General features: G+C 36.9%; 1 protein-coding gene across 3 annotated transcripts in view; it reads right to left on the bottom strand.

The window, feature by feature from the left end:
- LOC107585253 (protein phosphatase 1B-like) overlaps positions 1-23,074 on the bottom strand; it is a 42,996-nt gene extending 19,922 nt beyond the window's left edge. The window contains exon 1 of one of the 3 annotated variants that reach the window (XM_016272196.1): positions 23,008-23,074. The gene's annotated coding sequence lies outside the window, so the exon portion shown is untranslated. Of the gene's footprint in view, positions 1-2,691; positions 2,777-22,632 lie in introns of those variants that run through there. The other 2 variants (XM_016272195.1, XM_016272197.1) reach the window with 2 other exon arrangements.
- Between the last annotated feature and the right edge of the window lie 1,193 nt (positions 23,075-24,267).

The raw sequence follows: 24,267 nt of genomic DNA, 5'->3' as shown, positions 1-24,267 counted from the left end.
TTAGTCTTTGCAACTTTAGGGATATTATCCATGCACGAACAGCTTGTAACACTCCAAAGAGAAAGGAAAACTTGAAATCGCATCATATGACCCCTTTAAAGGTGAATGTTGAGAGACAGAAGAGTCCACTAGGTGGTAATGCGCATGTGAGGAAATCGTCCATTTGTACTCATCCGCGGTTGAATATACTTTGAAAACTGTGCGGACATGACAGTGCACGAGACAAAGTGGAACATGGAAAATGAAGTATACCCAGGCTTTGACAGACCAAAAACTGAAAAAGTGCAGGTTTGCAGTACTAAACTTTTGCACGCTTTCTCTGTTGTACTGGGTGAAAAAGCAAATTTAGAAAAAAAAATATTCTAAGTAGGGGTGTGCCATATCATACCGTCCACGATAATAACGGTATAAATTTTTTACATGTGTCATATCGCAATATCAATGATATAGTGACGCGATGACGTATGGCACATTTACGTTCCCTAGCACACACAACAACAACACCACCACTACAAACCCAAAAGGTGTGTTCGACTTGAAAGCAACGCTGCGCAGACTGATCTGTGTATGACATAAAAGCATCGCGAGAGCGGTTCTAGAGCATACTCGAGCGCACACTCTTACCGTCAAAAATAGGCGAGGCGCCGATCTTTAGCGAAGCGGCGCGTAGAGTAGCGCGGCTGGTGTAAACACAAGCATTGACTAGAGTGGCCGTGATCAGCTCTGGTCGAAGCTGTAACGCGTCGCAGACACGTGCAGTGTAAATAAGGGGTAAGTCACTCTCGCGGTATTTTGACGTCATACACCTATTGGTCTACTTGTTTGCACTAATAAATGCTGCTGCCTGTCAGCTGCAATCACCAATAAAACGTGGTTCCTTATTTTTTTTCTATATCGTCATAAATATCGTTATCACTAATATTCTTGAAATATTGTGATATAATTTTGAGCCTATATCGCCCACCCCTAATTCTAAGTTCATAAGTTTGATCGAGTGTCAAATGTCATTCACTCAATTTTTAAACTACAAATGAGAAAACCAGTAAATTATCTAACTGATTTGCTATTAACCTGGGCACAATAAAAATCTTAATTTATCAAGAGAATAAAGATCTGCAGAAGTCCCATAGGTACCAAAGGAGACCTTAAGTTAACTATCCACAAAAACACTTCCTTCAAGTCAGGCAATTATGCATGCAAATGGGTTTCCCACAGATTCCATAAAATGTATTCCAGTGGAAACTTTTATACAACTACTGCTGTTGGTGATTCAAGGAAAATCCAAAAAATAAAAAAAGAAAAACCTGATTTCACATTTAGGGTGTTCATGTGCCAATTTGTGGTCTTACTGGGAACATTTTGATGACAAATTCTGCTATTCACCTTTATTTCTCAGTGTTGTGAAATTAAACTGTGGATCCAAACAAGAGATTACACGGTCAAGCTGACCTGACAAAATGCAATAGGGTCTAGAAACTAGATGACACATATATGGGATCCTGGTTTGTACCAGAGACCCCCGCTATTGCTCAGCAAGCTGCAATCTAGTCATGTGGTATGCAATGATGTCACAGAACAGTCTGTCTGAACTGGCCACACCTCACGCCTACTGCACTATAAATAAACCCAGATAACATTGCATGCAAACTACCATCCATTTATCCAGATCCTGAGCCTTCAGCTAAGGCCCAACCCCTCAAGTTTATATTAATGGGAAGCTAGGACCATATTCACCATAAGAGCTCACATGTATCGCAAGTATATATGGGTTATTCCATCCCAAAATGAAGGGAATTGAAAAGGCACATTAACACCCCTACTGAAAAAAAGCACACGAAGTGTTCCGCACACACACTATACTTAATATCTACACTATACATGCACACTATACTTATACTAGGGCTGGGTTTTGACACAAATTTCACGATTTGATTCTTATTCACAAGCTTGCGATTAGATTCAATTACATTCGATTCAATATTGATTATTTTGGATATATATCAGGTACAGTACATGCCAAATTTTCTCAAGGAAATGGATTTAATGGATTAAACCATATAAAAGTACATTATAACAGTAAAAATACCACTTTAGTATAAACAATAGTGTTTCATTGGAAACAGCTTCCAGCACCTGTGCCTTGACTCCAGATTAGCCACGCTTTGATCATGCTCTCTGTTTAGCATCACAGTAAATGAAAAATGCCCAGATGATAATAACTCATTGCCTATGAATGCACATGAATCCAGAGGGCACACTGTGCCATAGCACTAAAACAAATAAAACGGATCCTGTAGAGACCGGAAGTGGGCTAGTCCTTTGAAGAGTGTTTTAATGTTGGGACCCAACAAAATGAAAAACAGCCTGGTCCTCATCGACTCAGACCACCTGTGCCCAACGGTGACTTTCATCCACCATCACCCACGTCCCCTTATCATTATGAATCATGATATCTTCATTACAGACAGGAAAAAGGCATTGTGGCCAATGAATTTTAAAAGTCAGCACTGACCAGGCAGTTCAGGCTGTCACCCAGAGTGCATTTTAATAACAACCACCTCTTATCAAACGGGAACTAATCTAAAGCCTGACAACAGTCCTAGGCTGACTCGAGGAATTCTATTAATATCCCACATTACCAGATCGGTTCGCTAGCATAGCGAGTCAGTTTGTGACCAAAATGATCCTTACCTGACCTAACGTTGGCCTGCATTCAAGAGTTACACATCCAGACGACAAGTTGCTCATACAAGATTTCCACATTCCAATGAAGTGAAGAGAGCAGTTCAACACACTCCTATGTGTTCTAGTGTCTATGGCACTGCAATGATGTAACCATCGGACCACTGTCATATGTTCCGTTTCCATGCCTACAACGCCTGGAGTGGCAGCTAAGAGTGGTTTCTATGGTAACAGAGAGCTTCAACAGTGCACTTCAGTGCATCTTTCCTGCGACTAGTCCTTTGGAATAGCAAGTAAAGTGAGATTCCTGACAAACAAAACTAACAGTGAATTTCATTCATTGAGCTGAAACCAGGAGCAGCTGGAAAAGTGCAGTTTGGAAATGTACAACGTTGTGAGACGATTACAATAACGTGTGAACATATGCATTGCACGGCTCCATGCACACCATGTGCTCCTTGAAATTTTAAAGGCCAGTGTATCAAATGTCACAGCTCGTAAATGGGCAGTGAGTTTTAAACTGCTGAACTGGCCTTGTATTGTCTTGTTTATGGAGCCCTTAGGATAAACAAACTTATTACATCAATACAAGAGCAGCTGCATCATTACCGCTTGATTTACAGCCGAGCAAAAGTGTATTTTGGATATATTTTAAAACTCTAAGACAAGCGCCTCCAAGCAATGACAAAATCTACTACCTAATAACAACAGAGAAAAAGATAATTTTACAAACGAAGGCACTCCTCTGCAACCCGAAATACCCGATCATATTAAGAATGATAACTATAAATGAACGCTCTAATTCTATGAGAATCAGGAAGTTCACTACACATCTATGACGATAAAAGAGGAATGATATAGTTGCAATCACTTTCAGATCAATTTTTCCAGCTTGTGAACGATAAAAACATTGACAGCCAATCAGAATCCATTCACCTTAAAAAAACTTGAGCATTTAAAGTGGCAGACGACATAACAGCAACACATGATTATAATCAGGGGTGCACATAAGTGGTACGCAGGTCCGCATACGTGACCAAAATAAGAAATGTGCTGTGTAAATTAGTTTGCAATTACCATTTTAGATCGATAAACTGTACTGTATAAGATTTCTATTCAAACTGAAAGCATAAATCTTTGATCTTTAGCTAAATGACTAAATGTAAATCTAGGCTACCTGCTAACGTTTTCAATGCAAAACTGTGACATTTCATTCACTGACGCTCTACAGTCAGCAGCAGCGTTTGAAAATGAAAAATTCAAATAATTAAATAAAATAATAATAAAGGGGTCATATGATGTTGCTAAAAAGAACATTGTTTTGTGTATTTGGTGTAATGCAATGTGTTTATGCGGTTTAAGGTTTAAAAAACACATTATTTTCCACATAATGTACATTATTGTTTCTCCTCTATGCCTGCCTTTCTGAAACGTGTCGATTTTTATAATGACTTATACTGTGTTTTTACGCGTTGCGTATTGCTCCGCGTAAATAAAAACCATGTCTGCATTTGTGATGGGAGAAATGACAAACAGCGTTTAAATCATCAGTGGCAAATTCTTTAAATATAAAAAACGTACTTAGCCTGAGTCTGAAGCGCCAGACTGTCCTTGCAAAGTTGGAACTGCCCCACTTTATAGAAACATTATGTCTCTTTTGGAAGGCCAGGTTTCGCTTTCACAACGAAACACACAGCGGCTTGAGTGAGTGGTGCCCGGCGGGCTTGAGTGAACGGAGGCCGGCGGATTGGATGAAGGAGGCTTGCGGCAACCACGTGACGACCCCGGGCTGGACTCCGCTTCGTCCCCGGTGAAAGCCGATCCGGCGATCCACAGCGTGAAGTTGATGTATTTCCTCAGCGACCAGCACGGATCAGCTCTAGGCATGACGAAGCGGATCTCGTCCTCTTTTGGAAGGCCAAACAAAGTAGTTTCGCTTTCACAACGATACACACAGCGTCTTCACGACATAGCGGCGGCAACAACACTACAGCGAGAATAAAAGTTACACCTTCTTTGTGTGAACATTTGGGCGGCGTTATGCAAATCTTCCCACACAGTGACGTAGACATGTGGGGGCATGTTAGAACGAGCCGTTTTAGGAGGGCGTGGACAAGTCTTAACTTTTATAAAGAATATCTCTTTGGATTTGAGACTTTAGTCTTTGCAACTTTACAGATCTTTATGCACCAAGAGCTTATAACAGTTCAAAGAGAAAGGAAAAATTAAAAAAAATCACATCATATGACCCCTTTAAGGTTCAAATTAAAATAATAATAAAAATATTAGCATTTTATTTTAATTTTACTATAAAATAATTGTATTTGTATTTAATACTCCTTTTTTATTTAAAAATAAAATGGTATCATCACACTATTATTTAGTTTATTATCACTATTATTAATTTATTTTTTATAGTTATATTTGATGGGTCACACCATGTGCCGCCGTGTGAGGACCAAACCAAATCTCCAGGTTCTCATATGAGAACCAGGCTGAAAAACTTGTGCACCCCTGATTATAATAAACAGAACATTATTGTTGGTGTGGATGCTAATAGTTATCTTTACAGTCTTTTTTGTTGTGAACAGGTCAACAGATATTGGATTTTACCGATACCGATAGCTAGGTTGGACCACACTGGTCGATACCGATTAATCAACCAATAGTTTTTAAAATTAATACTGAACAAAAACTAAAACATTGCTTTAGTATTTAACTTAAAAATAGTACTGCCTTTGTTTTTGAGGTCTACATATAATGTTATCAAGACTTTTACTTAAAAAAAAAAAATTTAAATTTAATTTTTTTTTTAGAATAGGCTATTTTCGGTCCTGTTTTGACCCCCCTCATCAGAACGCTATGTTTGAATAGGTGTGGCGGATTGTAGACTCAGAAGTAAACGCCCAATGGCATCATTGGCTAACAGTTGTGTGTTTGACAGCCTACACCCTTCATAGATGGACGCTGGTGTGATTTAGGTTAAAAACGCATAAATACTCAGAACATATCAAACAATCTGTAATAACAGACAAAGCAATAGTGACCATGTCATAAAAACAGTTACTCACACTTGTGTGGTGCGACATCACTGTCAGATCCAATAGAGTCGCACAGCTTTGTCTTTTAGGCTGCATTTACACTTGGCATTAACATGCGACCTGTATCCAGATGTTGTCCACATACACATTGAAAAGACAAGTGTAAACGTGCTTCTGATCGGAATGTTATCCGATCAGCGTGTCCTGGTCCAGACGTAGTCGAGGATGCATTGTGATCGGATCTCAGTATAATGTAAACTCAATCCAGCCATCGTGTCTGTATTCGCAGGTCGACATCATGCAAAACCCCACCCCCTCTCTCCTGAACTGTCAGAAGACTTATTTAAATATTACGAGGGAAAGAGAGATTCGATCAGTTATCCAGATAGAGAAGTCACTTGACGTTGCCAAGTGTAAACGCGCCGTGTCCTGACTGACTGATGATCCGATCTGCTTGACTGGATCGTGGTGATCGCATGTTAATGCTAAAAGTAAACGCAGCCTTAGTTTCAATCTTTCTGAAAATCCTGTGTTGAATTATGCCTTGTTTGTAAAATAATACACTGTAAAAGGACCGAGTTCTTACTGACGCAGTCTGGATCTTCATTAAAAATAAGTTCATCAAAGTTCATCAGATAAAGTTTATCGTTTGGTTTCTCTGTAGACCTGCGTCAAAGTTTGTTCAATCGGTGGCCATATTTGCAACGCCTCCGGACAGCTCATTCAAGACCAAGTCCTATCTAAATATGAATGGGGGAATCCTGAAATCTCAAAAACTGCCTAATGAACTCTAAAATAAATTACATATTTCAAATCAGCAACAAAATCTAAAATGAACTGCCCCATGAATGTTGTTTTTTTTATGCTCAAATAGTGTTAATAAAGCTTATTTAAAAAAAGCTCAAACGCTGGTCTAGCCTCAGGTTTCTATGGGAACCGGAGCTTCTAATGCAGTGACACAATGACTTTTCCAATCAGCAATTGGCTCTTTTTTAATTTAGAAGGCGGGACTATTCCGCCATATTGCGTGTTGCAGTTTCTCCCATCCATAAGTATAGGACTGAACCGTCTTTGTATTTCTATAGTCTTTGCCTGCATTTGCTGCTTTCATCATGTACCCTACTTCATTTGCGAATCAGTGGGTGTGGCAAAACAGGCAGTGATGTTGAAGTAGACATTGATCTTCTGCGAGAGGCAGTTTAGCCACACCATTACATCATAAAGTGGCACATTCCAAAACCTGTCGTTTTGACAGATTGGCTTCAATATCAGCAGTTTTTAGACTAACAAGATTGTTTTTGAGTTCTGAAACTTATAAGAGGTCATTGTTCGATAAAAACATCCTGTATGTCAAAAGATCAAGGGAATTTTGATTTCTCAGTTCATGACTCCTACAGGGCTCCAGACTGCGACCATTTTTTCTGCCGGTGCAACTAATTTTTGTGAGCTTTCGCACTGGCGCAACCACAGTGTTGTCTAACTCATAAGCTCAGCCATTTGTGTTGCATTTGAGAAACATCAAACAGCAAACGTAACGAAAGCGAAACTATACAACGCTACGTTTCAGCTGCGCAGCGCAGACCGTTTATCAGCTCGGACCGCGACGCAATCAAACTGGTCCGAGTTCAGAACAGCTTTACTCAGGAGCTAAAGTTTATTTTGCAACACTAGCCGGGTTTCCATCCAAAGTTGCGAATTTAATTTATGCGCAAAATTGGAATATCGCATAAAACATTTGCGAACAAGCATCGTTTCCATCCAACAAGTCAAAGAGAACAAAATCGTCACTTCCTGATAAACTGGCACTATAAATCACTAAGAAAAGTAGGAGAATATAATAATTTTCATATATAATAAATTACTTGTGCTTTAGAGCAAGCAGACGAAAGAATGAATGCAGTCAATGCTTTTGGAGGATATGCTGCTGTTTGGGAATGCAGTCGTGCAAGACATTTCTGGGAGGCAATTATAACAGAAATACTTTGATGACAGACTTTGCGCGTGCATTTCCGAATGACCATAACAACATTTTAGATGCTGTGGAATGAGATCGGTCCACTGGTTAGTGAGGTTTTGCCGTCCCATAGCGCAAAGTCGTAGCTATTGTAGTGGTAGCTATTTTATATGTAGTCTTCAAACTAAAATAATCATTCATTCTTCTCTCTTTAAACCAAATCAATTAAGCTTATGAGAAATCTGAATCAAGGATTGAATTTGGAAAAACTTGAATAAATGACGACAATTTTCATTTTTGGGTGAACTATCCCTTTAACAGTAGTGAAAATGCAGCAACTTATAAAAATTATAGTTGTTTATATATAATATATATTTATAATTTTTGAAAAAGAAGCAGAATAAGACAAGACAAATACAAAAGAGATAACAAATTTTACAAATTTTTCAGATACAGTAGGTTTACTTAACATTTATTTAACATCTTTTGTTTAGCCTATAGGATGTATTTTGAATGTACACACTTAAATGCCCTTTATATGGAACATATACGCTCCCTTCAAACTGGAATCATGGCGGAATATCCGGTAATGTCCACTTCGCAGGGCACTTACAGTCAAATATAGCAAACGTATGAAGCAATAAGAGAAACACACAAAATGTGCAGAGCGGGGGTATGCGAGGACTGGAATTGAGAACCGCTGTTCTAGACATGCCAAAAATTTGAGGCTACAGCACAGCAGCTCTTCTTCTTGGTTTTCTCTGACGCACTAACTCTGCAACCGCTCTTCTTCTTCGTCGTCTCGTCTCATGCGCTCACTCAATCAAGCGTTCTAACCACGACCTCGCCCCTCCCCACCCCCTAACCATTCGAATTTCTGTAGGCGGGAATTATTTGTAATGAAATTCTAATGAGCCACTTTGTGATATCATAAAGCCCGGAAACCAAACGCTGTAGTCCAAACGAGCCGTTTGCTGTAGTTCTTGAAAAAGGATTTTTTTTAAACTAAATATCTCCCTTTGGAGTGGACTTTGAGATTTGTAACTTTCTAGATCTTTTTTATGCCCAAACATACACACTACACAGACTAAAATTAAAAAAAAGTGAAAAAGCATAATAGGACCCCTATAAACAAACATATAGACTCACTAATTCATTCCGACCAAACGGGTTTCATTCCAAGGAGGTTCTCCTTTTGTAATTCACGGCGCCTATTAAACATTTTATATAATAATCAGTCCAAAAAATCAAAGGCAGCAATTCTCACCCTAGACGCGGAGAAAGCCTTTGACCGAATTGAATGGAGCTATATGTTCTCTGTGTTAAGCCCAACTCACACTGTGCGATTTTGGCCACGATTTGGTCGTCTGAGACCAATTTAGAAAATCCTACAACGAACGTCAAACTGTCTTAGTTTTTCAAGACAAACCATGATCAGAATTAATGCCAGAGATTTCTTCTAACCGCAAAAACTTCGGTGCTCTCGTCCTCTGCTCATGGAATTCATATGATTTGTTGCCTTTGCTATGATAAACACCGGTTGCACTGCTGTTTTCATGTGGGTGTGAAGTGCTGCTTGCACTATTCTGTATAAATACGCTGGTATTGCCGCCATTCATATACTTTTAATGATAGCCAATATTACAGCCCTGCGTGCAATGCAGCTCGCAGTCACTGAACGTGTATGGGTTGATAATGTAGAACTCCGGACAAGTTTTCTTGCACGCACCCGTTTTTAACGTGTCTTGACTGCAATAATCGTATCTCCTTGACTGTTGTACAGTCTGACATTAATGACAGCTGAGATCCCACAGTGTGACATGATCATCATGTTCTTACAGTCTGACAAGTACAATCCTAAAGGACTTTTAAAAAAAATTGTACAGTGTGAACCCGGCTTTAGAGCGATTTGGCTTTGGAGAAAATGTTATGCGGTTGATTAAAATGCTCTATTTGGTCCCTAAATCGGCAATTCTTACTAATTCAGATCGGTCTGCTTTTTTTCATTTACCGCAGGGAACGTGACAGATGCTGTCTAAGCCTGTTGCTGTTTGACCTAGCCTTAGAACCCCTTGCTATTTATTTACATACCCATTCTGAGATCCGAGGTATGCCAAAGTGGAGGTTAAGTTGTCCTTGTATGCAGATGATTTGGTATTATTTTTAAAAGACCCTTCCACCACCATGCCATGTCTAATGGAAATACTTAACGTCTTTGTCTCCTTCTCTGGCTACTCGATCAACTGGGAAAAGAGTGTGTTTATGCCTCTGAGAGATGGTTTAGATGTTACATTTTTGAGTTCTCTGCCCTTTCAAATTGTGGATAATAATTTTACCTATCTGGGGCTAATTATCCCGAAAAAATGTAAGGAAATTTATTGGCTTAACTTCTTAGAGGCTATCAATAAATTGAAATTTTCCATTGATAAATGGAGGGTTCTTCCATTATTGCTAATAGGTCGAATTAATGCTATAAAGATGGTTATTTTGCCTCATTTCCTTTATCTTTTTCAGAATTTACCCATATTTTTGCAGAAATCTTTTTTTAAACTGCTAGATTCTCTGATCCTCCATTTCATTTGGGGATATAAAATGCATAGAATTTCAAAACCACACTTGTAGAAACCCAAGGAAGAGGGAGAGCTAGCACTGCCCACTTTCCGTCTATACTATTGGGCAGCTAACATGAGGGCGATGATGTTTTGGCGTGAGTGTGATCTAATGGCCGCTGACCAGTTAAGACATATATCCCAAAAGGTTATATATGGAGGCTCGTTCAGTAGGTAACAGCTCGTTAGCTGCAATCTTGTGGTCAAAATCAATATCGCTGCAAAAGATTCAATGTAAGAATGTTATTAGGGTTTCAAGCACGTAGTGCTGAAACCCTATTGTAATTGTTAGGATTTTTATTATTATTATTCCCTAAAACTGATCGTGCAGCCGAAACCGTAAGGCCTAGAGAGCTGAAACTTTGTCAGATTGTAGTAGTCCGGCCTTCTTGTCAGATCCAAAGACTCACCACAATCGGCCAATAGGGGGCACTACAGCGATCAAAAAGCAAAAACCCTCATAACTCCTACACCGTTTGTCGTAGACTCAATTCTTATATCATTGGATTCGTTGGCTCAATCAAAACAAAATGGCTATCTCCGATTTCATTTCCGTCCATAAAAATGTTCCCCCATTTTGAATTTTGTCAGAAACCTACTTTTGCGAAGTAGTCCTAGGTTTTTCACCCGATCGGAACCAAACCAGTGCAGAAATGTTTTAAGGACAGGAAATATAAAAAATCATCAAAAAAAAGCTGAAATTTTAACTCACCGTCGCTTAGGGACACAAAAACGCCTGTTAGGGACGGGGCTATTTTTACTAAAATGGCTATAACTCCTGAACGGACTGAGATATAGTCACCAAAATTGGTACATATGTGTGCAAGCTCAATTCTTGGTCAAATTTTAAAAAAACTGAAAATTCTGCCACTTGGTGGCGCTATAAGATGAAAACAACGTAAAAATGACTAACTATGCAACCGTTGGTCCGATCGACTTGAAAATTGGTATGCAGTGTCTTCGTCCAAAGGGGCACAAGTGTCTATGAGGACATTCGCATCTCTCAAAAAACATGTCCGCCATTGGCCAAATAAGTTTAGGCACCTATTGGACAAGGTTAACGGAGGTCGACCAGAACAAAACTCAGTGGGCATGTTCGACTCATGGCCCTAAAGGTCTGTAAGAATTTTGAAAGAAAACGGCCACTAGTTGGCACTAACAAATTTTTTTGGCTCTGTAATCGCGTGGTGTTTCACAAATCCACACAATATTCATATCATTCGATCGACCTCCTCATAATGCACAACTTTGCCTCAAGAACCATTGCTGTCAGTCAAACCGTTCATTAATTATTCACAAATGTGTTCAAAACCTACTTTTGCGAACTAGTCCTAGGTTTGTCGCTCAATCTCGATCAAACCACTGCAGCGATATTCTCTGGACTCTTTAGACAAATTATCAAAAAAATGTTGAATTTTGTCCTTTGGTTATCTTCAACGGGGTAATTTAGAAAAGGGGTGTGGTCAAATATACCCATAAGCCTATAAAACCTAAACGAAAACTCAACTTTACAAAACTTGGTGAAACCATGTGTCAGTTGACTCTTAACAAGCATGCGAAGTTTCACAGAGATCGAAGTATAGGTGGCACTATAACAGTTAAAAAGAACTCAAACACAAGATTTGTATAGAAAATGACCTCAAATTGTAGAACATGTTCATATATTCACAAACACTAGATCTTCATATCATATGATAGATCTCCTCATTCTGAACAACTTCGCCTCTGGGACTAATGCTGTCAATCAAATCGTTCATTAAATATTCTCAATTATGTTAAAAACCTACTTTTGCGAACTAGTCCTAGATTTTTTGCTCAATCTCGATCAAACCACTGCAGCGCAATTCTCCGGACTCTCTAGATCAATAATTATCAAAAAAGATTTAGAATTTTGTCCTTTGGTTAACTATGACAGGTTAATTCATAAAAGGGGCGTGGCCAAAATACCCAAAAGCCTATAAAACCTAAACGAAAACTCAACTTTACGAAACTTGGTGAAAACATGTGTCAGATGACTCTTAACAATCATGCAAAGTTTAATCAAGATCGGACTATAGGTGGCACTATAACAATAAAAAGGACTTCAAAAACACAACATTTCATTTGAAAATGGGTTTTGGTGAATGTGAGAAATGTTGGGAATTGGTGGGTTTTTGTTAAATGTGAGCCAAAATCATCACAATTAAAAGAACCAAAGACTTAAACTACTTCAGTCTGTGTGCATTTAATTTATTTAATACACAAATTTCACAATTTGAGTTGAATTACTGAAATAAATGAACTTTTTCACAACGTTCTAATTTATTGAGATGCACCTGTATGTTTGTCAATCACACTTCAATCTCTACAGCGCACCTTCAATCTACTTGGGAGGAGGGGTTGAGACGAATTCACTCTTGCTCTATTAATGCGAGACTACAACTTATACAATTTAAAGTGATGCACAGATTACATTATACTAAAGCTAAACTTAATAGGTTGTGTACCCTTCTATCTCTCCTTTGTGTGATAGATGTAAAAGTGCTGATGGAACACATGGTCACATATTCTGGTCCTGTCCTGAGGTATCTGAATTTTGGACAAATATTTTCAGGCTTTACTCTCGCGCTTTTGAAAGCGAGATTAATATTGATGCCAATTTAGCGATATTTGAATGTTCAGACCATGCTCTAACTTGGCCGCAATCTCAACAACGCTCCCTCATGTTTGGCATGGTGCTGGCCAAAAGAGTGATTTTGATGGAGTGGAAATCTACGTCACCTCCAAGTTTTTTTTAAATGGTTAGCTGAAATGGGTTCGGCCCTTAAGTTTGAAATGCTACGTTTTTCTAGAGCAGGCAGATTAAATTTGGGGCCCCTTTCGCAGGTCTATATTTTAAAGATGCCCTTGCTATGCTGCTAATGTGCTACATGTCCTTCGATTTAGTTTTTCCTCCGTTTTTGTTTTTTCTTTTCCCTTTTTCATTTCCTTGGTCCGGCTAAAGTTCTTCTGATGGTGATGTGTGATTACCTTCATGATTATTTGGTGCATGTTCGGGTTTGGGGGGAGGGGAGAAGGGTGGTATGTTTTAACCATTTTGGATATATATATATATATATATATTATGCTATGGTGTGTTACGCTTTTGAAAAAGAAAAAAAAGTTTTACAAATAAAGTACTTAAAAATATACAAAAATATTCTTCTAGTATTATGCATTTATTTTTAGTTTAATATAATTTCTGAAAAGAACTTTGATTTTTCAAGCATAGTGAAATAATTTAGCCGTGGAGCGGTGTGTTTCTGATCAGTGGAGCGAGGAGTGGAACGGGAGCGGGAAATGGTGAACCCGGAGCGGAGCTGGAGCGGAGTGATTATTGAATGCTTGGAGGGCGGAGGGGAAACTGTTGTCGCTCCACTCCGCTCACATACTCTGGTCTACATTCATTAAACAAGACCCATCTCTCAAGTCTACAGGACTGCAACATTTCTACGGATTCCGTTTAGTTAAACCTGTAAAGCAGAAGTCAGATCAGCCAGCATGCATCGGAATCAAAAGGCAAAATGTAAATCAATGTGGCTTGTTAGATATGGTCATAACAAGGTCATGTTAGATATGGATCCAAGAAGTGCAACATGACTTTTAATGTAATCTTACTATCATTAAATCAAAGAGTTTGCAAACATCAGCAGGTCTCCTAAAGGTTCAGAGGGATTATAGTGATCAGATAGTGGGGTTAACAAGCTAACTCAATTTGTTCATGTCTGTGTTCAGATACAAGTTCGTTTCTGGACTTAATCCCATAACCATAGATATGCAACACCAGTCATAATTAATTGTAATGTGTCTGAACTCTGATAGAAGTCTCTTATGCTTATTTAATCAAAATCATAAAAGCCATAATATTGTGAAATACTTTAATACTAATTTCTATTTAAATGCATTTTAAAAATGTAATTTATTCCTATGATGGCAAAGATGAATTTTCAGCAGCCATTACTTTAGTCTTCTAAAAAATATTTATAAATATATATTTAATAAAAAAATAAAAACATGTAAAAAGGGAAGGAAAGGCACAGGCAAAGCCTAAGTATGTTTATGTTTTATATGAAGAGATTTATTTTATTTGTATTATTTATTTGTTTGATTTTTTACATTTCTATTTATTTTTGCTATTTGACACAAAAGGACACCCTTTCATTTTTAATTTGTCTTAAATCTTATTTTATAAAAAGAAAATACAATTGTGAGAAAATCGTATCGTAAGTAAAATGATAAATGATAAATATTAATTATAATAAAAAATCATATTAAAAAAATTCTGTATGTTCATTTTTTGCTACATAAACTTTTATTTGAGTTCAATATGGGATCACAAGGAACAACATCTTCAACATGTTCATACCCATTTAAAAAAAAAAAAAAAAAAAGGAAAGCCAACCAACTACCAGCAAACCACTCATAAACCATCCCTATTATCAGTGGCCAAGAACTCTATAATCTTTCTGGGTTATTTTAGGTCCTCACATCATCTGTGCCCTTGCCAATGTCTGTGTAAGGTGCCATTAGGGAATGAAGCAGGAGAAGACCTTTGCGTGATACATGGGTGGCAAGCTGCATAGCCTATAAACTAACGTGGAATACAAAGACCCTAAAAGCCTTTTTGATGAAATCAGTACACAGCAGGCAAAAGTCCAAAATCCCAGTGAAAAACAACCTTTACTGCTTGGGCAAACATGAAAAGAATTTTACTTTGACAAACATGGAGCGGGGCTCATCAGTGGAAGTTTTATTCTTCTGCAGTAACATGAAAAGACGGCTGGCTAGAATCATACTAAAAATTGAATGCAGAGTCACTTAATTTTCATATATTTTTTCAAACTAATAAAATTAAGTGAGACAACGAATTCAAAATCCTCCCAGAAATGGGGTCTGCAGGTTTCTATTTTGAGTCTGTGCATTCTTGATGACTGCAGCTCTGGCTAGAAGCTTGACCGTATTGTGCAATTATTAAGATATTAACCAGGTGTTGCACATTTCTTTAATATGCTTGAAGACAAATAAAATATTGGCAATATTTAAATGTCAGACTAATTTAATAAATCTAAAGGAGACTATAGCAAATCAATATTAATATTACATTATACATGCCTCTGCAACAAAGCCACACTTTTCAGCTAATTTCTTTATCTCTGACATTCATCCCTTAAATCAAACTACAATGTTAGATTTGTTTTCCAGATGCAGCTTGCGTAGTGACTTAACTGTTGGGGAAACAAATCACATAAAATGGAAAAGACCAGTAACTGATAAAGTAATTAATACTAGAGACCGACCGATATATCGTTTTGCCGATATGAGCCTGTCGCCGATATATCGGTATCGGCGAATATGCCGCCGATATGATTTTTTTTTTACAGAACATAATGCAGATAAAATGCTTGAAATGGTGTAATTACTTAGTTTGTCCAGCAGTGCAGGCTCCATCGTTTACTACTGGCGACCTGGATGAAACGCTTTAAAGCTTAAGTCTATGGAAAATCATTGAAATTTTGAACGACCATGTAACGGCACGGCGAATCCGCACCAAATTCGGGGGATCCCTTCAGCTTGAGGAACCCTCTCGAACGCGAATCGAGTGTACGTCTAGAGGCCTTCGACGCTTTCGAATGAGACCACCCCTATGTCGATAGGTTTGAGAGTTGCGGGTGGTTAAATTCGCGGTCCGGCGCGACTGATAAAGCGATCCCGGGGGGCTACCGACACACGGAGGGTGGCGTTTGAGAGGGCTCCTTGAGCTGAAGGGATCCCCAAATTTGGTGCGGATTCGCCGTGCCGTTACGGAGATATGGCCATTCAAAGTTTCAATGACTTTCCATAGACTTAAGCTTTAAAGCGTTTCATGAAAAAGGGTTTAAGCATAAAAAAATAAGTGTAATACTGCTTTAAATTGTTGTCGTTTTTCCCCCAAAAAATTTTTTTTACGTTTTCCGTTTAATTTAATTGCAATTTTGTTTTTGTTTTTGAGCAAAAAATCAATATACATTTCCCCCTGACTTACAGAAGAGACCCACTAAAATGTCATTCAGTGTAACATTCTTGTCAGGCATATTTACAACAAAAATCAATGTATGACATATTAAAAGACTAATTACTTTCACCCCAAATAATAATTAGTTGTAATTTAAATTTTTTTAAATGTGCCACTATCCTAGGTTTTGCCTATTTGTCAGTAAGGATATTTTACTCATTTAAAACTAGGGATGTAACGATTACAGGTTTGACTATAAATCGTGATAAAATACCCCACGGTTAGTATTACCGTTTCATACCTTAATTATCACTATAACCGTATTCTATTACCGAGATTTGAACAACCGAGGATAAATAAATACTGTACTGCACAGGGTTCCAGTGTGTGACCAAATGGGCGCATTTTGCGATAATTTGTTCTGCCGGTGCGACTAAATTGTGTGCGGTCGCACTGGTGTGACCACCGCATCTTTTAACTCAAAAGCGCTGCATTTCTGTTGCATGTGAGAAACATCAAACGAAACTGAAAGCATAACGAAACCGCAAGTTTAGTTTTACTTTTCTTTTTGTTTTCATTTTGAAAAGCTTGTCATCTTTGCTGTTTACCTCACGTTATGCTATGGAGGCTCTCTTTTTTATTTATTTGATTCCTCAATGTTTGCTAAACGTTCTGTAATTTATTAGTCAGTATATAATACAGCATGTGGTGTATGCCATGCTTAGTCTTATTTGTTTTTGTTAATTTGTTTAATTGTTTTTTATAAGCTAGTTTGTCATTGTATCTTACGGTTTTATTTTTGTTATGCTTTATAATTAAGAATAACAATGAATCCATCTTTTGTTTTAGTCTTAAAGTGAAAGGTGTGTAGATCAGAAAACTGACCGAATTAGCATGCCCTGCTGTAAATTTTGACCGGCTGATGAAAAACAAGCTTATGTGGATACTACACATTTAAACAATAAGGTATCTAGTGTTATTTATGGAGCAGATAAATACCTATAATCATTTATTATCATTTTGACTTGACTCTTTTCTTTATTTAAAAGCTGAAATGTGAGGTTTACCATTTATGAACATTTTTCAAAGCTTTATTTGAACATTTACATTAGATATTTGAACATGCTATTAGATAAACTGTTGTCAGTCATGTTGTCATTTAAAATCCAGACATCATTGGCAAGGTTATTGTTTTAGTTATGCAAACAAAAACTCATTTTATTTGTTGTTTGTTGATTTTAAATGTAAAACTTGGTGAAAGGATTTGTGTGTCAGTACTTTTTGAACATTTCCAGCACATTTTAACAATACTGTGATAATACTGATAACCGTGATCATTTTGGTCACTATAATCGTGATAAGAAATTTTCATACCGTTACATCCCCATTTAAAACACAATCAAATTTAATATGCTCCCTTATTCTTTTATATTTTAATATGTACAAGTCAGAATAAGCATGTTGTTTGAATTTTTACATACATAGTGTTACACTGAATGACAGCAGAACATTATTTCAACCAAATGTTGACATTTTATTCTCCAAAAACTTATTTGAAACCTTAAAAGTAGACACTTTACTTACATTTAATGTGCTTTCTATGGACATAAAATCACTTTTGTAAATTTCTTTTGATGTGGACATCTTAATGTCTTTGACCCACATGTAATCACCCACAGCACAAAAAACCAATGAGAACAAAGAACAATAATGATGAGTCATAGCAATAGAGCATAGGCGCCAAAGCTGTTGTGGATGCACTTACCCGGATGTAACTGGCACAGATTTGAAAATTACCATTGTTTGGAAAATAAACAATTGGATAATTTGATTATGTCAGCTTTATGTAACACCTAAAACTGACGCGGGAATTTACAGTAGGGCTGAACGAATGAAAAAATGCGATTACACTCAGTCACGTGACACGCGAGAGTAAAGAGGTGTGTTCGACTTGAAGATCGATCGGTGTATGACATCAAAGTACGGTGAGAGTAGGGCTGGACAATAATTCAATATCAATATGTATCGCAATATAATTCTTTTCAATAACGGTGCTATGATTTTTAAACATTTCCAATATTTCGATATACATTACCAGTGTTTCCCAAACATTGATTTATTTGTGGCGTTTAACTTCGTTGAATAAACATGAGCACTGCACGTTTCAAAATCAAAACGTGACACGGGTGTTTTATATGAATGAATCTCTGAAGGGAACCGACTGTCTTCAGAAACGTTTTGATGACGTTTTAATTTTATCTGATAAAGTAGCATTCGTGAGCGGGACTGCTTTGATTACAGCCGTTACCGGAGAAACCGTTAGTTCTACCGCTCTCAATGCACCTCCTGCTGGCAGACAATCAGTTTTTCAATTTTCAATAAGCCTGTCTCCAGCAACATGTTTTTGTTGTTGCTCTTTTTTTTCTGCAGCAACTCAGAGCACTTTTCATATTCTTTATCCTGGCTGAAGCACATTTGTTTCAATCTATAACAATAATCAGCCGCCCTACATTACCAGTCAAAGGTTTTTGAACAGTAAGATTTTTCATGTTTTTTTTAAAGAAGTCTCTTCTGCTCACCAAGCCTGCATTTATTTGATCCAAAATACAGCAAAAACAGTAAAATTTTGAAATATTTTTACTATTTAAAATAACTGCTATCTATTTGAATATATTTTAAAATGTAATTTATTTCTGTGATCAAAGCTGTATTTTCAGCATCATTACTCCAGTCTTCAGTGTCACATGATCTTCAGAAATCATTCTAATATGCTGATTTGCTGTTTATCAATATACAGTTGAGTATTTTTTTTCAGGATTCTTTGATGAACAGAAAGATCCAAAGATCAGCATTTATCTGAAATGCAAAGCTTTTGTAACATTATACTCTATACCATTCAAAAGCTTGGAATCAGTATGATTTCTTTTTCTTTTTTTTTTGGAAAGAAATTATAGAAATTAATATTTTTATTTAGCAAGGATGCTTTAAATTGATCAAAAGTGATGATAAAGACATTTATAATGTTACAAAAGATTTCTATTTCAGGTAAATGCTGTTCTTCTGAACTTTCTATCCAACAAAGAAACCTGAAAAAAATTCTACTCCGCTGTTTTCAACATAATAATAAATTATTTTTTAGCAGCAGATCAGAATATTAGAATGATTTCTGAAGGATCATGTGACTGAAGTAATGATGCTAAAAATATAGCTTTGAAATCACAGGAATAAATTGCATTTTAAAATATTTCCAAATAGAAAATAGTTATTTAAATAGTAAAATTATTTCAAAATGTTATTGTTTTTGCTGTATTTTGGATCAAATAAATGCAGGCTTGGTGAGCAGAAGAGAATTCTTTAAAAACAAAAATCTTACTGTTCAAAAAATTTTGACTGGTATGTTAGAAGATATTAATAATTAATAAGGTGTGTCTGAGATGTTTATTTGACAGTGATTTCACATTTCTTGTTTGTATGAAGGCTAAATACAAATAAAAGGTGAACATTAAAAAAAAAAACAGCACAAATAAATTAAAGTATTATATGGTTTTATATGAGGTGTCAGACTTGACAAATTCATTTTTCATAAGTTTGTATGCACAGACATCTGTTGTGGGCGTTCTTGGCAGTTTTTACAAGGCTTTTTTTAAATAGTGTTCATATCGATATCGGAATTATATCGTATCGACCAAAATTAAGAAATATATTGTGATATAACTTTTGGCCATATCGTCATGCCCTAGGTGAGAGAAAGCATAAGGAGACGTCCGCGCTCTCTTATAGCTCTCGCAGTACTTTGATGACACACACCCATCGGTCTAAGCAGCGCTGCTTCAAGTCGAGCACGGGCCATCAGCAGAAAAAGAAAAGAAATAAAACAGTAAACAGTCAAAGGACGTAACTTAGAATGGGAGATGGATCGGTTTGTGAAAGTGAAGAGAAAAGCCATAGATGAAGTCGCACAGACCCAGGCAGGTGCTGGTCATTCAAAAGCTAAATGCAGAAAATATGACGAGGCATAACTTGCTCTCGGCTTCACTTACCGTGTCTATACCAGAAGCTACAGTTGTCGCGTCGCGCCGCAACAGCTCTACACTGGATGCGATAAAGCGACCGCTGCAAACTTTGTGTCAGTACGTCATAAATAGAACGAGGCATCAATTTAATGTCGGGTTTTGTCGTGTCGCGCCGCATCCAGTGTACACAGCGTCACTGATTATAATGGTTCTACTGTATTTTGCCGCTCGCGTCTGGTGTAGACAATGTGTTTATAATGTCATTGGTGAGGAGGAAAGCCTGTGTGTGTCCTGTTAGCGGACAGCATGAAACCCACAAAAAATAAATAACAGAGAGAGAATAATAATAATAATAACAGTTATTCTCTCTATGCTATTTTTCAATGTTTCAAGTGATGCAGGTATTTTTCCCTGTAGGTTTTTTTAATTAACAAAGTAGTCTGAGGTGGGATGGGGATTCGGGAAAGAGGGGGGCAGATATTTTTATAGGTTTAAAGGGGGGCGCGACCAAAAAAGTTTGAGAACCACTGGTCTAAAGTTAACAGACAGTGTTTAGTGCAGTCCATATGTTTATTACAGTGACTTTGAATTACCTAAAGTAGTGTGGTAAAGCAACATATTTGTTGTTATATTTCTGCAATCTACTTTAGTTTGTGCGATTTGTTACTGACTTTCATATTAATGTTTACACCAGGCTTATTTGTCAGTGCTTTATGTTGTCATAATTATTACATGCTTACAAGGTTGGAAGTTCAACAAATCAGTCAATCTACTACTGTGATTGTAGATGTTAAATAAAAATGTCATTCATATCAATTCATGCATCACCTGATTTCATCGTAACATATAGGCCTGGCCTACAGAAAAGAACATTTATGTTTAATTTATCTAATATTGTGTTGGTCATACTATACAATGATTTATAGCTTGTCTTTGTTGAATAATACAGAACATAAAGAGCTTTAAAAAATAATTGCATATTAAAATCGCAATATTGGTTTAAAAAAAAAAAATCGCAATTAGATTATTTTCCAAAATCGTTCAGCCCTAATTTACAGTAATAATAATTTGTTGGTTCATGAACCCACTCTCTCAAATGGCTTGGGTATGCAAAGTATTCACAGCTTTTATGACAGAATGCCCCTGCTACACAGTAATAGTACACTAATTTGCTACATAGCATATATCAGTTTATATGACAATACTGTGTGTATGTGGGCAAAATAGGATATACTTAGACAGCCAACTTTATATATAGATCCATGTGATAATTACGTTTACATTTTGCTACAATATAAACAATCATGCAGTTGAGATTTGCTATATGCATTGCCTTATGTAAAATGTATGCATGTGGGTAAAGTTGGAGAGTGCCATGCGATAATAAAGCTTAAAATAACCCTCCATCATAAAAAGTGAAATCCACTGCTACAAGCACACAGCACAAAACAAGCGGCTGGCTGTGCACTGTAGAGGTCTTATTCATTTGTTGATTTATTTGTACAGTCAATTACAAGCCAACTTCGTCATCATAGTAACATAGTTTTTTTTTTTATTATTATTATTTGTGCCATGAGGTTTTCATCAGCTGATTTCAATCACACTTATAACCACTTGTCAGAAATGAACCAGGGTTTGAAGAAAAAAATCCTACCAGCAACAAAAGTGCCATCAAATTCCAAAGCTTCAGAGGCTAATAATAATAATAATAATAAAATTCACATGCTTTACATGTAATATCTGATAATATCTCACATATATAATACGTTACGAGTGGATGTTCATTCAATTTACAGTAACTAAATATTGGACACAAAATTATGTATATATTTAGAATAAGGCCTTCAAGTAAAAAGTTAATTTCTGACACAGATAACCAGCAAACATTGGCTTGTTTTATGCACTGATGGGGGTGAATTGATATAGGCTAGGCCTGTATTTACGGTTTATAAAAATAAAAACAACCAATATTACTCCAGAGCAATTAAATGCCAGGACTGTTGTTGTCTTTGGAAAGAGTGGCTACTGCAGGAATTAATGTGATTGGTGTCAAAACCAATTTAACTAAGTTACCAACGTAATCAGCATCTGTGACATTATAGGCACATTATAACGTTCAAATCCAACACCTGTGATACTCAAAATGGTACATAGACTGGCAAGTCGTTAGGTCTGGAGACACAGACATTAACAGGTCTTTTTCCTAGAGCAGGCAGCAGTACATGCAAACTGACTGGCCCTCAGTGCAGCAGTTACAAAACACGTCCAGCCCGGCAGATAACGCTAGCCTGCTAGTTAGTCTGACAAATGTGATGTAACTTACATTTCTTAAGTCGAAATTCTCCTTCCAGTAGACGCCACGTTCCAGGCGGCCGTCAAGTGTGCCTTTCTGACGAGAACCCACTCGCTAAACATCTAAGTATTTGGACCGTTGGTGATATTAGCTCGTTTCGACTAGCGCAGCTAAAGGTAAACCCAGCTAGCTGGCTAGCTAATGCGGTTAAATTCACACGGTCAGGTCTGCCCTCAACGGCTCTCGTCTGGGATTACGAGCTGGAACGAACATATTTGACATGCTGTTTCACTTCGGCTCAGCGACAAAATAAGTGCGACCTGACTGGTGGTTGTCTGAGTTACATTTCGAGCCGTGTTAGCGTTTCCAGCGACATGTTAGAGACAGGTGATGTGAACTACTCACTCAGTGCCACTGATGGCCGCGCGCTTGCTTTGGGTTCTGTGTGGTGGGAGGAGCCATCGCCTCTGTGATTGACATCATTGGCCGAGAGGCTGAGAATTAAACTCATTTATTTTGGGTCATATACTGTATATACACTTACTTACTTATGTATGTATGTATGTATGTGTTTGTTTGTTTGTCTGTGTATATATCGATTTGTATCTTGGTTAGTAATATTTAAATTAAGTCTCAAATCAAAGTCCCCCTACCCTTGTGAAACAGAAGTACACTTTAGCATACACTTAAAAGAGTAAGTCTGCCTGCTTATTATGAAAATAATATACTTTAGAAGAATATACTTAAGTGTGATGTTATCAGTCACTTAATTGCATGTTACTGCAGTTAAATGAAATAATGTATTGTCGTTTAAATTTATATGAAATGCCGTTAGCTAAAGAGTGCTTTATTGACCCATTTAGGATTTAAATACATTTAATTTCATTATTTTATTATCTTTGAAATATGGTTAAAGTATACAACTGAATATACTGACCAGCATTTATGGTAAACTAAAATACACGTGAATGTCTTTTATTATTATTATTTTTTTAAGCTTGTATGAGTTACAATTTAGCAAAAAGGTTAAAAGTATAATCAAGTATTTTACACATGCTTTAGGATGTTAGTCAACAGATCAAAATAAGTGCACTTATTTAAATCATGACAAAAGATTATCAAAGCATAATAATTTAAAATGTTCTTTAAAATAAAACTTTTTTTACATTTGTAGACTGATAATTAAGTTATTGGTTACACTTTATTCTGTAGATGAACATGTTGTTACTTTATGAATTTTAAAACTCAAGAGTTTACTTATAGCTGCAAAGTTGATCTTTTAGATAACTATTGACTTGTGGATTGCTTCACATTTCAACATCCTGCAGCTCTTCTCCGGCCCCTCCTGCAGATAATCTTTGCACCTCTTCTGTGAGCTTGTCAATTACCTCACAGATATCTTCTTCAATTATTGATTAGTATTGGTAATAGAATCTGGTTCCCACGGGTAATCTTACCTGGAAGATAGCTGGATACCTCTGTGACAACTTTAGAATGGGTTAATCAGCATTTACATGATTCATTTCTGATACATTTTTAAAAAATGGATCACATTCAAACTTTTCAGGTTCAAGACTATAGCTATCCATCTGCATACTGTCAGAAATATAAGCAAATTTCAACTCAAGTTCTTTGACGCAAGGAGTTCAAGTTGTTGCAAGGAGA

This window comes from Sinocyclocheilus grahami, unplaced genomic scaffold, assembly GCF_001515645.1.
Source record: "Sinocyclocheilus grahami isolate Dianchi unplaced genomic scaffold, SAMN03320097.WGS_v1.1 scaffold68.1, whole genome shotgun sequence".
Taxonomy (NCBI): domain Eukaryota; kingdom Metazoa; phylum Chordata; class Actinopteri; order Cypriniformes; family Cyprinidae; genus Sinocyclocheilus; species Sinocyclocheilus grahami.
The sequence above is the reverse complement of the archived record's forward strand: the minus strand, read 5'-3'. Positions and strand labels throughout refer to the sequence as shown.